Below are 19,426 nucleotides of genomic sequence, written 5' to 3'. Positions count from 1 at the left end.
TAGCAGACAGTGGCAGAGCCAGGATTTTATCCCAGATCCCCTGACTTCCAGGCCCAGGCTCTCTCCCACTAGGCCACGCTGCTTCTCACTCCCCTTCCCATCAGGGCTTCGTCACACTAAGTACCAGAGCTGAAACACACGACAGAAAAACTACTTTCAATAGGAAGCAGGCCATCTCTGAGCCAGAGGTCAGTGGCACCAATCAATCAAGGAATAATATTGACTGAAAACATCTCTTATGCAAAGCACTCTGCTTATTCCTTGGACCCCAGCAACATGTACCAAGTTCAGGCCTTTTTCCCTGATGGATTTCCACCAAGGCTTATGAGACTGTCCAGATGCCCGACCTTTTTCGGTGTCTCCAAAATAATAGCTTAGAAATAAATCTATTCTGAAGAGTTCAATTAAATTTGGACATGGTTTAATTTTTAGAGCAACAGACCATGAGCAGCATTTCCCTGCTTCACCCCAGACAGAGAGTCTGTCTCTGACAGTGGCAAGAGGAGCCTTGAGAAACCATGTGCAGGTTTCCCTCCTGGGCTCCAACCCACAGTGTTGGTATTTGTTAAGCGCTTACTATGTGCGGAGCACTGTTCTAAGCGCTGGGGTCGATACGGGGTAATCAGGTTGTCCCACGTGAGGCTCACAGTCTTCTTCCCCATTTTACAGATGAGGAAACGGAGGCCCAGAGAGGTGAAGTGACTTGCCCACAGTCACACAGCTGACAAGTGGCAGAGCCGGGATTCGAACCCGTGACCTCTGACTCCCAAGCCCGGGCTCTTTCCACTGAGCCACGTTGCTTCCAGTGTGAGGGGCAGACCATCCTACACCCCTGATAATCCCTTCTCGGTCCCTGAATCTCCCCACAGTGACCCAGCCTGGACCATCATACACCCCGACTCTCCCCTCTCCATCCCTGTCTCTCCCCAGTGACCCCGCATGGACCATCTGTCACCCCTGCCTCTCGTTCACTCATTCATTCAATAGTATTTATTGAGCGCTTACTACGTGCAGAGCACTGTACTAAGCGCTTGGTCCTAAACACTCTCCCCTCACCATCACTGACTGTCCTTTTTCTGTAGTAGAGCCCCATGGCTGGTGTCACTCAGTCCCCTGGGGCTGAGTTCCAGTATCTAGGAGATGTTGATTTTGGGGGGGATAGCCTGAATGCTGACTCCCACGGCGGCTGCCAGTCCCCCAGTCCTAAAACAACTGACCAGCGTGATCCATTTCCCCTGTGACATCTGGGCTGATTTCTGGGCAGGAAAACAAGAAGAAAAAGCTGTTCGTAGTTGGAGCCGAAACCCTTCCACAGCTCCACAGTCTATCAAATGTTAAACCTCCTGGCACCGAGTCAAGGTAAGGCTACGCACACGATACACCTAGGGCCTGGGGGAGGGAAAGATTTTTGAGGGGAGGGGGTTGGGGGTGACCAAAGCTGGCCCACACAGAACATGATTTTCAACTGGAGACTACGAGCTTCCAGACTGGTCCAGGAAGTCTCCTGACTGACATTATTCTTTCATTCATTCAATCGTATTTATTGAGCACTTACTGTGCGCAGAGAACTGTACTGAGCGCTTGAGAAAGGACACTATAACGATAAACAGACACATTCCCTGCCCACATCAGGCTTACGGTCTAAAGAGAGAGTTTATAGTCTAGAGGTGGAGTTTACAGTCTAGACAGTTGCCGTCCAAAGGTACCGCACTGCCCGCTTCCCCCGCGGTTGGTCCGCCTGGACTGGAGGTGGTCAGCGGGTGCCCGGGGAAGCCGTGGGGTGAAGGGGCAGAGTCTGCAGCTGGGACGAGCCCGCCAGCATCCGACCTGCCGGGCACACATGCCGACGCTGGGCCCCGGTCCCCAGGATCACGCGGGACCGAGCAGGACAAAATGACTGTCAGAGAGAGCTGGCTTGGGCGGAACTGTCCTTCTTTCCGTTTGGCCCGAAAGACTCCTTGGAGTCACCGTCCCCCTTGCCAGAGGCCTCGTTATGCCCTCTTCATCACAGCGGCACAAAGACGGTAGAGTGAAGTCAAGCAGCGGAATGAACTCAGCCGGCAGAGTGAACTCGGGCAACCGAACCAACGCGGGCTACAGATTGAAGTCGGGCAGCGGAACGGACTCAGCCGGCAGAGTGAAATCAGGCAGCAGAGTGAATTCACTCACGTGGCAGAGTGAAGTCCTGCGGCAGAATAAGTTTCAGAACTTAAGCTGTGGGATGACTGCGGCTATAGTAAGTGCTGGATTCTCAGCCGCCCTGCCTGGGCGGTGAGAGGCCTGGAACGGTAGCCCCTGGGGTACTTATTCTTGTCCCTGTCTCTTTAAGTCGTTTTTCTGTTTATCTTGCCTTTCCTTATGTGTCCATCACCATCTCTAACCCTGCTTATTCTCAGAAGCACAGGGCACCTGTCTAGTTCTCATCTGTATACTTTTTCTCAGTGCTTAGTACAATTCTCTGTAGACGATAAGTACTTAATAAATAGCGCTATTACCACTACTCCTGCTGCGACTTTTTGCTACTATTACTCCTGCTCCTCCTCCTTTTGGAGGCTCCCAGGTAGCAGGCATGAGGTCCCTGGGGTGGCTGTGGGGGCCGGGGTGGGGACAGGGAGGGGGAGGGCTGTCAATCCAAGGAAGACACGACCCCGCCCTCAGGAGGACCCAGGACAATGCGAGAGGTAAGAATTTCTGAGCTCAGATGTAAAGACTCCAAACCCTGGGTCTTTCTGCTCCTGTTAGCTCTCTGAAGTCAAAGGCCGCCTGCTCCTCCCTATTCCTGCCCTGCTTGCTTTCTCACCCACCTCCTCCCACACTCAAAATGGCCCCCATGATTGGAGTGGGGAGGAGATTGACCTCAAAACCACAAGAACCTCCAGTGGTTGTCAATCCACCTCCACATCAAACAGGAACTCCTTACCACGGATTCGAAAACACTTCATCACCTTGCCCCCTCCTACCTTACCTCCCTGATTTCCTACCACAACCCAGCCAATCGATCATATTTATTGAGCGTTTACTGCGTGCAGGGCACTATACTAAGCCTTTGGGACAGTGTCAACATAATAGAACAGACACATTCCCTGCCCACAACCAGCTTACCATCCACTTCGCTCCTCAAATGCCAACTTACTCACTACCTCAGTCTCATCTAACTCGCCAGCGAACTTTCGCCCACGTCCTGCCACTGGCCTGGAAGGCCCTCCCTCTTCATATCAAGCTGACGATCACTCTCCCCACCTTCGAAGCCTTATTAAAAGCCCAATTCCTCCAAGAGGTCTTCCCCTCCTAAGCCCTCATTTCCTTTTCTCCCACTCCCTTCTGGGTGGACTTTGCACTTTTGCCTCTAAACTGTGAGTTTGTTGTGGGCAGGGAATGTGTCTGTTATATCGCTATATTGTACTCACCCAAGCACTTAGTACAATAATAATAATGTTGGTATTTGTTAAGCGCTTACTATGTGCAGAGCACTGTTCTAAGCACTGGGGGAGATACAGGGTAACCAAGTTGTCCCACGTGAGACTCACAGTTAATCCCCATTTTACAGATGAGGGAACTGAGGCACAGAGAAGTGAAGTGACTCGCCCACAGTCACACAGCTGACGAGTGGCAGAGCCGGGAGTCGAACCCATGACCTCTGACTCCGAAGCCCAGGCTCTTTCCGCCGAGCTGTGCACACAGTAAGCACTTTAGAGAAGCAGCGTGGCTCAGTGGAAAGAGCCTGGGCTTGGGAGTCCGAAATCATGGGTTCAAACCCCGGCTCTCCCACTTGTCAGCTGTGTGACTGTGGGCAAGTCACTTCGCTTCTCGGTGCCTCAGTTCCCTCATCTGTAAAATGGGGATGAAGACTGGGAGCCCCACGTGGGACAACCTGATTCCCCTATGTCTACCCCAGAGCTTAGAACAGTGCTCTGCACATAGTAAGTGCTTAACAAATACCAACATTATAAGTATGACTGATTAAATGCCTTATTTTGTTTTGCACCCTTTATTCACCCCTCCCTCAGCCTCATAGCACTTAGGTATGTACCCAAAAATATTTATTTATATTAATGTCTATAGCCCCCTCTAGACTGTAAGCTCACTGTGGACAGGAAACATGTCTACCAACCCTGTTTTGTCTCCCAAGAGCTTATTACAGTGCAGTGCACACAGTAGATGCTCTATAAATTCATTCATTCATTCAATCGTATTCAATGAGTGCTTACTATTCATTCATTCAAGAGTATTTATTGAGCGCTTACTATGTGCAGAGCACTGTACTAAGTACTTGGAATGTACAATTCAGCAACAGAGACAATCCCTGCCCAACCACGGGCTCACAGTCTAAACGAGGGAGACAGACAACAAAACAAAACTAGTCTGGCATCACTATCAAGATAAACAGAATCGTAGATATATAATAATAATGTTGGTATTTGTTAAGCGCTTACTATGTGCAGAGCACTATTCTAAGCGCTGGGGTAAACACAGGGGAATCAGGTTGTCCCACGTGGGGCTCACAGTCTTAATCCCCATTTTACAGATGAGGGAACTGAGGCCCAGAGAAGCGAAGTGACTTGCCCACAGTCACCCAGCCGACAAGTGGCAGAGCAGGGATTCGAACTCATGAGCCCTGACTCCAAAGCCCGTGTTCTTTCCACTGAGCCACGCTGCTTCTCTATATACACATCATGATATACACATCATTAACAAAATAGAGTAATAAATAATATTTACAAATAGGCAGAAGTGCTGTGGGGAGGGGAAGGGGGAAGAGCAGAGGGAGGGAGTAGGGGGAATGGGGTGGGGAGGAGGAGCAGAGGGAAAGGGAGGGCTCAGTCTGGGAAGGCCTCCTGGAGGAGGTGAGCTCCCAGGAGGGCTTTGAAGAGGGGAAGAGAGTTTGGCGGCTGTGAGGAGGGAGGGCATTCCAGGACAGCGGTGGGACGTGGGCCAGGGGTCGACGGCGGGACAGAGGGACCGTGAGAAGGTGAGCGGCAGAGGAGCAGAGCGTACGGGGTGGGCGGTAGAAAGAGAGAAGGGAGGCGAGGTAGAAGGGGGCGAGGGGATGGACAGCTTTGAAGCCAAGAGTGAGGAGTTTTTGTTTTATGCGAAGGTTGATGGGCAACCACTGGAGGTTTTTGAGGAGGGGGTGACACGCCCAGAGCGTTTCTGTACAAAGATGATCCGGGCAGCGGAATGAAGAATAGACTGGAGTGGGGAGAGACGGGAGGAAGGGAGATCAGAGAGCAGACTGACACAATAATCCAGTCGGGAGTGAGTGATTGATTGAGAGGGCAGGAGACAGCACGGAAGAACTGTGTGACCTCGGGCAAGTTGCGCAAACCTGTTCTCCCTCTCCCTTTGACTGTGAGCCCCATGTAGGACACGGGCTGCATCAACCAGGCAATGAATCCTATTTATTGAGCATTTACTGTTTGTGGAGCACTGTACTAAGACCTGGGAGAGTACAACAGATAGAGTAGACATATATCTGATCTGCTTCCATTTGTTTCTATCCCAGCACGTACTAAGCGGCTAACATATAGCACAATTATTATTATGCTGGAGGTCAAATATGGGGGGGTGAGGGGAAGCAGTGGCCTGTGGGGGGGCACAGGGAATGGAAAGGAGACAAGCAGCTGGTAGTCCACAGCCCTATAGAGTCATGAGAAGCAGCGTGGCTCAGGGGAAAGAGCCCGGGCTTGGGAGTCAGAGGTCATGGGTTCGAATCCCTGCTCCGCCACTTGTCAGCTGTGTGACTGTGGGCAAGTCACTTCACTTCTCTGGGCCTCAGTTCCCTCATTTGTAAAATGGGGACTAACTGTGAGCCCCACGTGGGACGACCTGATTCCCCTGTATCTCCCCCAGCGCTTAGAACAGTGCTCTGCACATAGTAAGCGCTTAACAAATACCAACATCATTATTATTATTATTATTATTACCTCAGGGAGAGAAGGGGAGGGATATAAGACTAGTTTAGGAGGCTGAGAGGGTGGGGGGCAGGAAGGGGGTGGGGATGGGAAAGAGCAAGTAGGATCCCTGACCTCAGGGAAGGGCTGGCTGATAGAAGAAGGAAGGCAGAAACACATACTATTAGAAACAATAAGCATAATTAATTAATTTTTCATTCAATCATATTTATTGAGCACTTTCTAGTTGCAGAGCACTGTACTAAGCCTTTGGAAGAGTATGACAATATGCAGACACATTCCCCGCCCACGATGAACTTACAGTCTGGGGGTGGGGAGAGATAGGCATTAATATAAATAAAATAAGTGTTGGGTACATAATCCTTTGAATCTCTTATTTTCCAAAAACAGTTTCACATGACACATCTCACTTTGTCCTCACATCATCCTCGTGATAATAATGTTGGTATTTGTTAAGCGCTCACTATGTGCAGAGCACTGTTCTAAGCGCTGGGGTAGACACAAGGGAATCAGGTTGTCCCACGTGGGGCTCACGGTCTTCATCCCCATGTTGCAGATGAGGGAACTGAGGCACCGAGAAGTGAAGTGACTTGGCCGCAGTCACGCAGCTGACAAGTGGCAGAGCCGGAATTCAAACCCATGACCTCTGACTCCAAAGCCCGTGCTCTTTCCACTGAGCCACGCTGCTTCGTGATGATGATGTTGGTATTTCTTAAGCGCTTACTATGTGCCGAGCACCGTTCTAAGCGCTGGGGTAGACACAAGGGAATCATGAGGTAGGAAGAGGCAGGTGTTAGTTTATATCCATTTTCCAGATGAGGTCCACTGAGGTTCGGTGGCTTGCCCAAGGTCACACATCCCAGACCAATCGATGTTATTTATTGCATGCTTATTATGTGCGCAGCGCTCGAAGCACTAAGCAGAGTACAATACAACAGAAGTTAGCACTAAGAACTCAGCAGAGTACAACGGAATTGTTGTTGTTAAATTCTAAGGGGAACTTAGAGTTCAGTTCATTCATTCATTTATTCAATCGTATTTATTGAGCGCTTACTGTGTACAGAGCACTGTGTTAAGCACTTGGAAAGTACAATTCGGCAACAGATGTGGGAAGCAGCGTGGCTCAGTGGAAAGAGCCCTGGCTTGGGAGTCAGAGGTCATGGGTTCTAATCCCGGCTCCGCCGCTTACCAGCTGTGTGACCTGGGGCAAGTCGCTTCACTTCTCTGGGCCTCAGTGACCTCATCTGTAAAATGGGGATTAAGACTGTGAGCCCCACGTGGGACAAGGCAAGTCGCTTAACTTCTCTGGGCCTCAGTGACCTCATCTGTAAAATGGGGATTAAGACTGTGAGCCCCACGTGGGACAAGCTGATTACCCTGTATTTACCCCAGTGCTTAGAACAGTGCTTGCCACATAGTAAGCGCTTAACAAATACCAATTTTATAGAGACAATCCCTGCCCAACAACGGACTCACAGTCTAGAAGGGGGAGACAGACAACAAAACAAAACAAATAGACAGGCATCAATAGCATCAAAACAGATAAATAGAATTATAGATATATACACATCACTAATGAAATAAATAGAATAATAATGTTGATATTTGTTAAGCACTTACTATGTGCAGAGCACTGTTCTAAGCGCTGGGGTAGATACAGGGTCATCAGGTTGTCCCTCATGAGGCTCACAGTTAGTCCCCATTTTACAAATGAGGTCACTGAGGCCCAGAGAAGTGAAGTGACTTGGCCACAGTCACCCAGCTGACAAGTGGCAGAGCCGGGATTCGAACCCATGACCTCTGACTCCCAAGCCCGGGCTCTTTCCACGGAGCCACGCCGAATAATAAATACGTACACTCCTAGACCCCTGCTTTCTTCCTCTAGAGCCGCTGTCCTTCTGGAGGGCTTGGCTGGGCCCACCCTCTTCCCGTCCCCTCATCTCTTCCCCTCTTCAAAGCCCTCCTGAGAGCTCACCTCCTCCAAGAGGCCTTCCCAGACTGAGCTTCCCTTTTCCCTCTGCTCCCTCCCTCTTCCCTTCACCTCCCCTCAGCTAAGCCCTCTTTTCCTCTGCTCCTCCCCCTCTCCCTTCCCCTCAGCCCCGGGTTCATTTGGATAGATTTTTATTACCCTATTTATTTTATTAATGAAGTATACAACCCCTTGATTCTATTTATGGTGATTAAGTTGTCTTGTTTTTGTCCGTCTGTCTCCCCCCTTTAGGCTGTAAGCCCGTCAGTGGGCAGGGATGGTCTCTTATCTGTTGCCGATTTGTCCATTCCAAGCGCTTAGTACAGCGCTCTGCACATAGTAAGCGCTCAATAAATACTATTGAATGAATGAATGAATGAATGAATGAATGAATGAATCTCAGTTACAGTAGAGCTTAAGTGCTTGCAGGGCCCTAGGACAGGCACAAGGTATTCAAAACACAGCGTGGCTCAACGGAAAGAGCCCGGGCTTGGGAGTCCGAGGTCATGGGTTCGAATGCCGGTTCTGCCACTTGTCAGCTGTGTGACTGTGGGCGAGTCACTTCACTTCTCGGGGCCTCAGTGACCTCATCTGTAAAATGGGAATTAAGACTGTGAGCCTCATGTGGGACCACCTGATTACCTTGTATATGCCAGTGCTCAGAACAGTGCTCTGCACATAGCAAGCGCTTAATAAATACCAACATTATTAAAACAGTCACAGTCCCTGCCGGACAAGGGGCTCACAAATTTCCAGGCGCAGCAGTTGGGTGGATCTCAGGGACATTCTCGCGGATTGGGGCAGAATTACGGAAGGCTTCAAGGAGACAGCCTGGCCTAGTGGATACGACACGGGCCTGGGAGTCAGAGAGTCATGGGTTCTAATCCCAGCTCGGCCACGTGTCTGCTGGGGTGTTAAGTGCTCACTTTGTGTAAGGGCTGGGGTGGATACAAGGCAATCAGGTCCGATTCAGTCCCTGTCCTACGAGGGACTCACACTCTTAATCCCCATTTTACAGATGAGGTAACTGAGGCATAGAGAACCCGGGTCCTTCTTATATAGAGAAGCAGCGTGGCTCAGTGGAAAGAGCACGGGCTTTGGAGTCAGAGGTCATGGGTTCGAATCCCGGCTCAGCCACTTATCAGCTGTGTGACTGTGGGCGTCACTTCACTTCTCGGTGCCTCAGTTACCTCATCTGTAAAATGGGGGTGAAGACTGTGAGCCCCACGTGGGACAACCTGATTCCCTTGTGTCTACCCCAGAGCTTAGAACAGTGCTCGGCACATAGTAAGCGCTTAACAAATACCGACATTATTATTATTATTAATAATAATAAGTATGGTGTTTGTTAAGTGCTTCCTCTCTGCCCGCCACTGTATCACTTGCAGTCACTTCACTTCTCTGGGCCTCAGTTACCTCATCTGTGGAATGGGGATCGAGACTGTGGGACAGGGACTGTGTCCAACCCGACGTGCTTGTGTCCACCCCAGTGCTTAGTACAGTGGCTTGAAGTGAAGTGACTTGCCCGAAGTCACACAGCCGACAAGGGGGCGGAGCGGGGATTTGAACCCATGACCTCCGACTCCCCAGCCCGGGCTCTTTCCACTGAGCCACGCTGCTTTTCTCATTAATTCAATTGTATATTTGAGCGCTTACTGTGTGCAGAGCACTGTAGTAAGCACTTGGAAAGTACAATTCGGCAACGGAGACAATCCCTACCCAATAACGGACTCACGGTCTAGAAGCAGTATGGCCCAGTGGCAAGATCCCGGGCTTGGGAGTCAGAGGTCGTGGGTTCTAATCCCTGCTCCGCCGCTTGTCTGCTGTGTGACCTTGAGCAAGTCACTTAACTTCTCTATGCCTCAGTTACCTCATCTCTAAAATGGGGATTAACACTGTGAGCCCCAGGTAGGTTAACCTGATCACCTTGTATCTACCCCAGCGCTTAGAACAGTGCTTGACATATAGTAAGCGCTTAACAAATACCATCATTATTATTATAGAAGGGGAGACAGAGAACAAAACAAGTGATAATAATAATAATAATGTTGGAATTTGTTAAGCGCTTACTATGTGCCAAGCACTGTTCTAAGCGCTGGGGGAATACAAGGTAATCAGGTTGTCCCACACAGGGCTAACAGTCTTCATCCCCATTTTCCAGACGAGGTGACTGAGGCACAGAGACGTTAAGTGACTTGCCCAAAGTTACACAGCTGACAAGTGGCGGAGGTGGGATTAGAACCCATGACCTCTGACTCCCACAAAACAACAGGCATCAATACCATCAAAATAGATAAACAGAACCATTGATAAATGCACATCATTAATAAAAATAAATCAAGCGATAAATATGTACAGAGAAGCAGTGGCAGTGTGGCTCAGTGGAAAGAGCCTGGGCCAGGGAGTCAGAAGTCATGGGTTCTAATCCCACCTCTGCCCCTTGTCAGCTGGGTGACTTTGGGCAAGTCACTTCACTTCTCTGGACCTCAGTTCCCTCATCTGTAAATTGGGGATGAAGACTGTGAGCCCCACGTGGGACAAACTGATGACCTTGTATCCTCCCCAGCGCTTAGAACAGTGCTGGGCACATAGTAAGCGCTTAACAAATGCCATCATCATTATTATTATTATTATTATTATAAATATACCCAAGTGCAGAGGGAGGGAGTTGGGGCAATGGGGAGGGGAGGAGGGACAGAGGGAAAGGGAGGGCTCAGTCTGGGAAGGCCTCCTGGAGGAGGCCTGATGTTCATTCATTCTTTCAGTGGTATTTATTGAGCGCTTACTATATGCAGAGCACTGGACTCAGCGCTTGGAATGGACAATTGGGCAACAGAGAGAGACCAGCCCTGCCCCACAACGGGCTCCCAGTCTAAATGGGGGAGAGAGGCAACAAAAGTAGTAATAATAATAATAATAATGATGGCATTTGTTAAGCACTTACTATGTGCCCAGCACTGCTCTAAGCACTGAGGGGGAATACAATGTCATCGGGTTGTCCCACGTGGGGCTCACAGTCTTCACGCCTATTTTACAGATGATGTCACTGAGGCCCAGAGAAGTCAAGTGACAATTAATTAATGAGGGCCTTTGCTAAGCGCTTACTATGTGCCAAGCACTGTTCTAAGCACTGGGTCGGATAGAAAGTGATCAAGTTGTCCCACGTGGGGCTCACAGTCTTCATGCCCATTTTACAGATGAGATCACTGAGGCCCAGAGAAGTCAAGTGTCTTAATTAATGATGGCCTTTGTTAAGCGTTTGCTATGTGCCAAGCACTGTTCTAAGCGCTGGGTAGATACAAGGTCATCAGGTTGTTCCACGTGGGGCTCCCAGCCTTCATCCCCATTTTACAGAGGAGGTCACTGAGGCCCAGAGAATAATAATAATGTCGGTATTTGTTAAGCGCTTACTACGTGCCCAGCACTGTTGTAAGCGCTGGGGGAGATACAGGGGAATCAGGTCGTCCCACGTGAGGCTCACAGTTCATCCCCATTTTACAGATGAGGGAACTGAGGCTCAGAGAGGTGAAGTGACTTGGCCACAGTCACCCAGCTGGCAAGTGGCAGAGCGGGGATTCGAACCCATGACCTCTGACTCCCCAGCCCGGGCTCTTTCCCCTGAGCCACGCTGCTTCTCCGGGTGGGGGAGGAAGAGGACGGACATTGGGAGACACGTGCTGTCGAGAAGCGACCTCCGCCCTCCCGCCTCTTTTCGTCTCCTCAGAGGCCGCCCTCCCCCCGCCCCCAGGGCTGCGCCGCCGCGGCGCATGCGCGCTGTCCGCACTCTCCCCCCCACACCCGCGGCCGCCGCGGCGCCTGCGCCCTGCCCTCACTCCCCCTCCCCGCGGCCGCCCCGGCGCATGCGCTTCGTCCGCACGCTTCCCCCCTCCCGTATCCCGCGGCCGGCGCGGCGCATGCGCGCCGTCCACACCCTTCCCCTCCGCACCCTTCCCCTCCCCTTTTCGGCTCCCCGCGGCCGGCGCGGCGCATGCGCGCTGCCCTCACTCCCCCTCCCCGCGACGGCCCCGGCGCATGCGCGCCGTCCGCACGCTCCCCCCCTCCCGCTCCCCGCGGGCGGCGCATGCGCGCGGTCCCCGCTCTCCCCCTCCCCTTTTCGGCGCCCCGCGGGCGGCGCATGCGCGCTGGGCGCATTCCATCATGGCGGGGCCGTCTGGCGGCGGCGGCGGCGGCGGCGGCGGAGCGGTGTCTGGGCGCTGACGAGGCTGAGGAGGACGACGACCCGTAACGACCCTAACGACGAGGGGGAGGAGGAGGACGAGGAGGGCGCAGGTGATTGTGGCGTGCGCCCCCTGATCTCTCCCCTCCCCGCGGGGGCCGTCGTTGCGGAGGGGGAGCGGTCCCGCCGGCCGGTCTGTCGGTCAATCGGTGGGTGGGTGGGTGGGTGAGCGAGGCCCGCTCCTTTCTCCTCACCCACGGAAAGCGGGGGTCGAGGGGGGGTGTATGTGTGTGTGTGTGTGTGGTTGGGGGTCCCCCTCGACCCCCCCGTCCTCCTCCCCCATTCGCCCCTCGCACTGCCTCCCTCCTTCCCTCCTTTTTTCCCTCCCTCCCTCCCTCCCTCCCGCCTCCGTCTCCTCCTCCCTCGTCTCCTCCTCCTCCTCCTCCTCCTCCTCCCGGGAGTGCCACGTAGACTTGAGGCCGCCGCTTCTTCTCGGGAATTCACAGCGCCTCGGGCTCATCCTTCTGGCGGGATGGCGCCCTCCTCCTCCTCCTTTCCCTTCCCAGTTTTTCTATCCCTCCCCCCATCCCTTCCCAGTCCTCCCCTTCTCTCCACTCCTTCCCAGTCCTCTGATTCCCCCCATTTCTTCCCAGTCCTGTTCCCCCCACTCCTTCCCAGTCCTGTTCCCCCCACTCCTTCCCAGTCCTGTTCCCCCCCACTCCTTCCCAGTCCTGTTCCCCCCACCCCTTCCCAGTCCTCCTGTTCCCCCCACCCCTTCCCAGTCCTCCTGTTCCCCCCACCCCTTCCCAGTCCTCCTGTTCCCCCCACCCCTTCCCAGTCCTCTGTTTCCCCCCACTCCTTCCCAGTCCTCTGTTTCCCCCCACTCCTTCCCAGTCCTCTGTTTCCCCCCACCCCTTCCCAGTCCTCTGTTTCCCCCCACCCCTTCCCCGTCCTCCTTTCCCCCCATTCCTTCCCTCCTGTTTCCCCCCACCCCTTCCCAGTTCTCTGTTTCCCCCTCCCCGCCCAGTCCTTTCCCAGGCCTCCTGTCCCCCCCACACCTTCTCAGTCTTGTTCTCCTCCATCTCTTCGCAGTCCTCCTGTTTCCCCCACCCCTTCCCCGTCCTCCTTTCCCCCCATTCCTTCCCTCCTGTTTCCCCCCACCCCTTCCCAGTTCTCTGTTTCCCCCTCCCCGCCCAGTCCTTTCCCAGGCCTCCTGTCCCCCCCACACCTTCTCAGTCTTGTTCTCCTCCATCTCTTCGCAGTCCTCCTGTTTCCCCCACCCCTTCCCAGTTCTCTTATCCTCCCCCATCCTTTCCCAGTCCTCCAGTTACCCCCCGCTTCTTTCCAATCCTCCTCTCCGTCCTTCCCCCACTCCTTCCCAGTTCTCCTGTTGCTCCCACCCTTTCCCAATTCTCCAGTTCCCCATCCCTTCCAAGTCCTTTGATTACCCCCATCTTTTCCCAATTCCAACTCTCTGATCCGCCCATCCCTTCCCAGTCTTCTGATTCCCCCCATCCTTTCCCAGTCCTGCTCCTCCCACTCCTTCCCAGTCCTGTCCCCCATCCCTTCCGAGTCCTCTTGTTCCCCCATCCTTCCAAGTCCTTTGATTCCTCCCCATCCTTTCCCAGTCCAGTTCCCCCCCACTCCTTCCCAGTCCTGTCCCCCACCCCTTCCCAGTCCTCTTGTTCCCCCATCCTTCCAAGTCCTCTAATTCCCCTCATCCTTTCCAAGGCCTCCTGTTGTCCCCACTCCTTCCCAGTCCTCCTGTTCCCCCCACTCCTTCCCAACCCGCCTCTTCCACCCATCCCTCCTCTTCTTCCATCCCCCTGCCCCCCAGCCCAACTCTTCCCCCATCCCCTCTAGATTGTAAGCTCGTTTGGGGCAGGTAGTGTGTCTGCTGTCCCTATCGTACCGTACTCTCCCAAGTGCTTTGCCCGTAGTAAGTGTTCATTAAACACCAGTGAAGATGATTCCCCTCCCCACCCCCAAGCCCTCCTACCCCCATCCAATCAATTGTATTTGTTGCGCGCTTACTATGTCCAGGCCACTGTACTGAACCCTTGAGAAAGTGCTGTATCTGTAATTTATATTCATGTCTGTCCCGTCCCGTCCCCCCGCCCCCAGATTGTAAGCTCATTGTGGGCGGGGAATGTGTCTGTTTATTGGACTCGCCAAGTGCTTAGTACGGTGCTGTGCGCTCAGTACATATGATGGAACGAATGCATACAGTCTATCGAAGTTGGTAGCCACATTCCTGGCAGAATGGTGCCATCCTCCCGTTCCATCCCCACCAGCCCTCCTCCTCCCCCATCTCCCCCAAAATCCTCCACCCCCATCTCCCCCAAAATCCTCCACCCCTCAGTCTTCTTCCTCTTCCCTTCATCCCCCAGTCCTCCCCCTCCATCCCCGCCAGTCCCCCCCCTTGCCTCCTCTGTCCTCTCCCTCGGTCCCACCCCATTCCTCCCCTTGCCCCCTCAGTTCTCCTCCTCCCCAACCTCCCTCCCCCCAGCCCCCAAACTCTTGAGAAAGCCTGGCTCCTTCCTTCCATCCCGACGGGGGTGGCCAATACCTGCCCGTGGGGAGGGGGCGGCCCCCGTTGGCTTCTTCCTTCTCCCCTCCCGGTTCAATCAGCCCTACTTATTGAGCGCTTCCTTTGTGCAGAACGCCGTATTAAGCACTCTCTGTGGAATCCAGGCGGTTTGCCGGAGGCGCTGGGATGGTGAAAGCCCGGACCCCCACACCCCCGAGCTCACTTTTGGAGACCCCCCCCCCCAACTGCTCCCCTTCCTTTCCCCCAATCTTCTGGGGGTGCTGAGGCGCGGTCCCTGCGCCGTCTATGTGGTAGCCGACCCCAGGAGTGCTCATCTCCTACGTGTCCGGGCTCCGCCGCCCTCACGGCTCATTCGGGTGGAGAAAAGGGTATCTGTTGTCTGTCAGATGGCGTAACCCAGACTTGGCCTGCCGAGGTCCCGCGTCCCACCCGCGGAGGCCCGGGCGAGGGGCAGGAGCCAGCAGATCAATGTCTCCGGCCGTTCCCCGGCATGGACACGCACCCTCTCCCGGCTTCTGGGGAGCCCCTTCCTGGGAGGGGAGGACTGGAGTCGCAAAAGGAGAGTGGGGGGTTGGGGGTGGACTTTGTCAGCCCGGCTAGAAATGGTTTCACTGTCGTTTTTATTACCGGGCTACTGAATAGGTGCCTTGTGTAAGAGTGTCTTAAACAGTTCTCTGGAGCAGGCTCTTGCAAGCGGGTTACTGCGGGGTAGGCTCAGTACTGTCGCAACGAGTTTTCTTTTCCTTCACAGTTGGCCCGAAGAGAGCGGGCAAGATCTTGGCAGTGACGCAGAAAAATGTGTTTTTTGAAGAGCCTCTATTAAAAAATAGGCAAATATTCCCATTTGGCGTCTTTTATTCAGAAATAATAATGTTGGTATTTGTTAAGCGCTTACTATGTGCCGAGCACTGTTCTAAGCGTTGGGGTAGACACAGGGGAATCAGGTTGTCCCAGTGGGGCTCACAGTCTTAATCCCCATTTTACAGATGAGGTAACTGAGGCACCAAGTTGCCCAAAGTGACACGGCTGACCAGTGGCCGAGTCGGGATTCGAACCCATGACCTCTGACTCCAAAGCCCGTGCTCTTTCCACGGAGTCACGCTGCTTCTCTAATGAAGAGACAGAGAAATGAGACGCTTCTAGGGTTTCAGGTGAGCTGAAAGCGGAGGCTGAGGGGTTAAGGCATTTAGTGGAGTCATTTGTAATTTTCACGTCTTGGGAGAAAGCATATCCTCGCCTTGCTGGTGCAGTAGGCCGCCCCCGGGTGGGCCTTCCCTCTGGGTGCCCGGTACCCATGGTCGGTTCGGGTGTGACAGTTCTCTGGAAAATCCCACACTCGCTTCTGGGAAGGGCGTTTGTCCTTGGCTGTCCTGGGGTCGACATCCGACCCAGAGGTCTCAGAAAGTGCTTGGCGAGCTTGCCCTTTAGGGGACCCTCGGGGCTTGCTTCTCGCACCCCAGCTTTTCCTGTTTACTCAGGGGTCAGGGTTGCTGGGGCAGCAACCCCTGGGGGGTCTGACCACCCCAGAGACATGGGACTGGCGGTGTTTCCAGAGGCTCAGCTGGGTGAGCGGGACCCAGGCCTAAGCAGGGGTGCTGTCGTTGGCAGCTCAGGGGAGTCGGAGAGCTTGCAGGACAGCCACTTCATTTGGTCCTTTTCATTGAGCGCTTGGTATGTGCAGAGCCCCGTACTAAGCCCTTGGGAGAGGACAGTACAACAATCAACAGACACATTCCCTCCCCACAACGAGCTGGCAGTCTAGAGTCGGGGCCCGATTCCGCGGTGGCCTGACTCCGGGTAATCCCACGTGCTGCCCTTGGGGTCCTGACATCCTAGGAGGCTGCTGACTGTCCCTGTGGCCAGCTCAGGGCTGGAGGAAGCCTCTGAACAGAAGCTGTTGGAGGGGAGACCGGCTGCACTGCGTGGGGACCCCCTCCTGCCCTGAGCCCGCCTCTTGCTGGGCGGATGAACCCCGTGAAAAACCAAGTCCCCCAAACACCCCACGGTCTGGCCCCAACAGTCAGCGGCGGCCCAGAGGTGTGAGGGGAGGAGGGGGGGGAGATGAGAGGGAGGGTCACCCAAGGGCCAGCTGGGTGTCACCTGGGGCCGGTCAGGGGCACTGAATTGGGGCGTGCGAGTGCCACTAAAGGGAGCACCTCTCGATAATTGTGGTATTTGTTGAGTGCTTACGACGTGCAAAGGCACTGTACTAAGCACTGAGGTGGATACGAGCGAATGGGGTTGGACACAGTCCCTGTCCCACCTGGGGCTCACAGTCTCAATCCCCATTTTACAGCTGAGGTAACTGAGGCACAGAGAAGTTGACCTGCTCAAGGACATAGAGCAGACAAGTGGAGGAGCCGGGAGTGGAACCCGTGATCTCCCGCCCCCCCTCTTAGGTGATCTGACGGTCTCCCGCCGGCCACGGCGTCCTCTGCCCAAAGATCGACCTGGTCGCTTGGTTCCCATCTCGGGGACCCTTGCAGTCTCCGCTTTGGGGTCATTCCCGTCCTTTGCCCGGGCCCGGTGACTCCGGAGGGGCCCCGTCCCCGAGCCGGAGTGTTGGCAGCCCTTCCCCTTCACTCCATTCTTGTTGGTTTCCTCTTGAGGTCTGCAGGAGGGGCCGGATTTTCTTTGGGTCAGATCACCTCCCTGCTGCTTGGAAATTCTGAAGCCGGAACAATCACAGTCCTGCCTTTTGCAGAAGACTTCTTCCCACCTGCTTTCGTACCTATCTCGGAGCCGGAGGTGGCGGCCCGTATCAGGGTTAAAGGTGGTTGTTTTCCTCCGCTATCACTGCTGCAAGCCAGCCTTTGCTAGGGAGAAAGTACACACACTGAACCCTTTATTACATTCCTGAGAAGCTTATTGCCAAACCACTGGGCGATCGATTCGTGTCCTACTGCGTGCTCCCCATTTCGGGGCTGGTCGGTGCAAGGCCGAGGGACTCGAGGGCCCCAAGCCCACATTCAGCTTTTATGGAAAGTTCCCGTCACTTTTGTCCGGCCAGAATAGGTTTTTTTTAAGGAAAATATGACCCGGTTTTCTTTTTCCCGGGTTGTCTGTCAGCACAGGCCCCGCCTGCACCAAACTTTGGTGTGCACTTGGTGACAGGCGGCACCCCCGCCCTCCTTCTCTCTCACTGCGCTCTGTGTCCTGGCAGGAGCGCATCAGGAAGGGACGGGAGAGCACTTGTGGCGCAGGGCAAGCCACCAGCTCTAGAATCAACTCTTGCTCATGGGGTCGCCGTCCTGGGCCGGCCGGTCGGTAGGATTTACTAGCACCTACTGTGCGGGACGCTGTGTCGAGCACTTGGGAGACTCTACTAGAATGAATAGACATGGTCCCCGGCCTCAAGAAGCTTCCAGTCTAACGGGGGAGTCAGAGGATCCTTTTATCGTGTTTATCGTAATGGCTAATGTAATATCACTGCCTTGACGAGAAAGATTTTTTTTTCTTCAGAGGAAGGGATCGATTAGCTTTTCCCAACTCAGTGAGGTGTAGGGTGTTTTGATTTCTTTAAAACCCTTCACCTTGGACATGAGGAATTGGAGTCATTTTTCCATTTGAGTAGTCTCTGAGGTATGCCGAGCTGTGTCCCCTGAGCGTAGCGGAAAGGGCGGGCCGTTAAGTCACTACAGGCTCTGACCCCCTAGGGATCCTCTGCCAAAATGGGGGATGCTGACCACAAGAAACGGGATCAGGATAAAGGGGCAGATGCAACCAAAGGGGCAGGTCGCGGCCTAGACAGACGGGCAGCCCCCGGTCAACGCGAAGCTGAGTCCCCGGTGGAAGGAGCCGTTCTCGGGCTGCTTGTTGTTCTTGCCGGACGGGACGGGACATTGTCCCACCACTCACAGTCTCCTGGAAGAGCCCCTGGGTGTCAGGACGGGGAGTCCAAGGGGAGAACAGCACCACAGGGCTGCAGAGGCAGGTCATCTTCCCCCTCCTCACCTCCCCCGGATTGTGGCTGGTGGGGCTGGACTGTGGTTACAGTTCCCGCTCCCACCCACCACCGGGACTCCTAAACTTTTCCAGGTCACCGAATCCAAAAGTAAGGCTGGGAGTGACAGAGACCTCCCCCTCCCTGCCCGGATGCGTCTCTCTGCAAGCGCCAGAGTTTGGTTCCTGAAAATGAAGAAACCGATTTGCTTCTGTGCTATTTTCAGGGAGATGCTGGGTTTGTATCTGTAAGGAACCAACCCGATTTGCTTGCATCCACCCCAACGCTTAGTACAGTGCCGCTGAACTAAGAACCGGGTTGATCTCTTCCTGAGCAGTCGGGAGGCCTCGAGCCTGACCCTAACCGTGCCCTCGGGAAGCGGGCAGGCAAGCAGAGGGGAACAAGGAGGTGGGCAAGCAGACCCCTTGTTGCAAACGACCCCTGTTGCCTTAGTGCCCGATGCCCTAGATAGGACAACCTGGCCCTGGCACTGGCCGCGTCTCGCTGTCCAGGAAGTCTCACTGCCGGGTGCGGGGGTGGGGCCTCAAACAAGAAGCTGAAGTTTACAGTTCTGTCTAGGAATTGGCGCCTGGGAATCATTGATGACCCGTGGCCTTGGCCCAGAAACTAGACTTCGCAGGGTTTCTCGGTTTCGCAAAGGTGATGGGAGGGTGGAGTCTGACATAGTTGTTGAAAAAGCCCTAGATTTGCCCATGGTTGCTCCGGCCCGGGCCCGGTTCTCCGAAGAGGGAACTTGGGGAAGGGGCAGTTGTCTGGGGGTGGGTCCGACCGCCACGGAAGGGGGTGTCTAGCGCGCTCGGCCTGCTCCCACGGGAGGGCACCCACAGTGGACAACCGGTGGGAGACGGCGGGT

At 54.2% G+C, this 19,426-nt stretch overlaps 1 protein-coding gene and 1 long non-coding RNA gene across 2 annotated transcripts in view; both read left to right on the top strand.

Moving 5' to 3' along the window:
- Positions 1-730: 730 nt before the first annotated feature.
- Positions 731-2,501, top strand: LOC114812890. Its single transcript, XR_003760512.1, has 2 exons — positions 731-1,359; positions 2,012-2,501. It is a non-coding gene; the product is annotated as an uncharacterized LOC114812890 (long non-coding RNA).
- A 9,544-nt stretch (positions 2,502-12,045) lies between these two features.
- LOC100091680 (fibronectin type-III domain-containing protein 3A-like) overlaps positions 12,046-19,426 on the top strand; it is a 37,857-nt gene continuing 30,476 nt past the window's right edge. Inside the window, exon 1 of the mRNA XM_029067582.2 lies at positions 12,046-12,171. The gene's annotated coding sequence lies outside the window, so the exon portion shown is untranslated. The remainder of the gene's footprint in view (positions 12,172-19,426) is intronic.

Source organism: Ornithorhynchus anatinus, chromosome 6 (assembly GCF_004115215.2).
Source record: "Ornithorhynchus anatinus isolate Pmale09 chromosome 6, mOrnAna1.pri.v4, whole genome shotgun sequence".
Taxonomy (NCBI): Eukaryota; Metazoa; Chordata; class Mammalia; order Monotremata; family Ornithorhynchidae; genus Ornithorhynchus; species Ornithorhynchus anatinus.
Note: the sequence above shows the minus strand (reverse complement) of the source record. Positions and strands in the feature narration are given on the sequence as shown.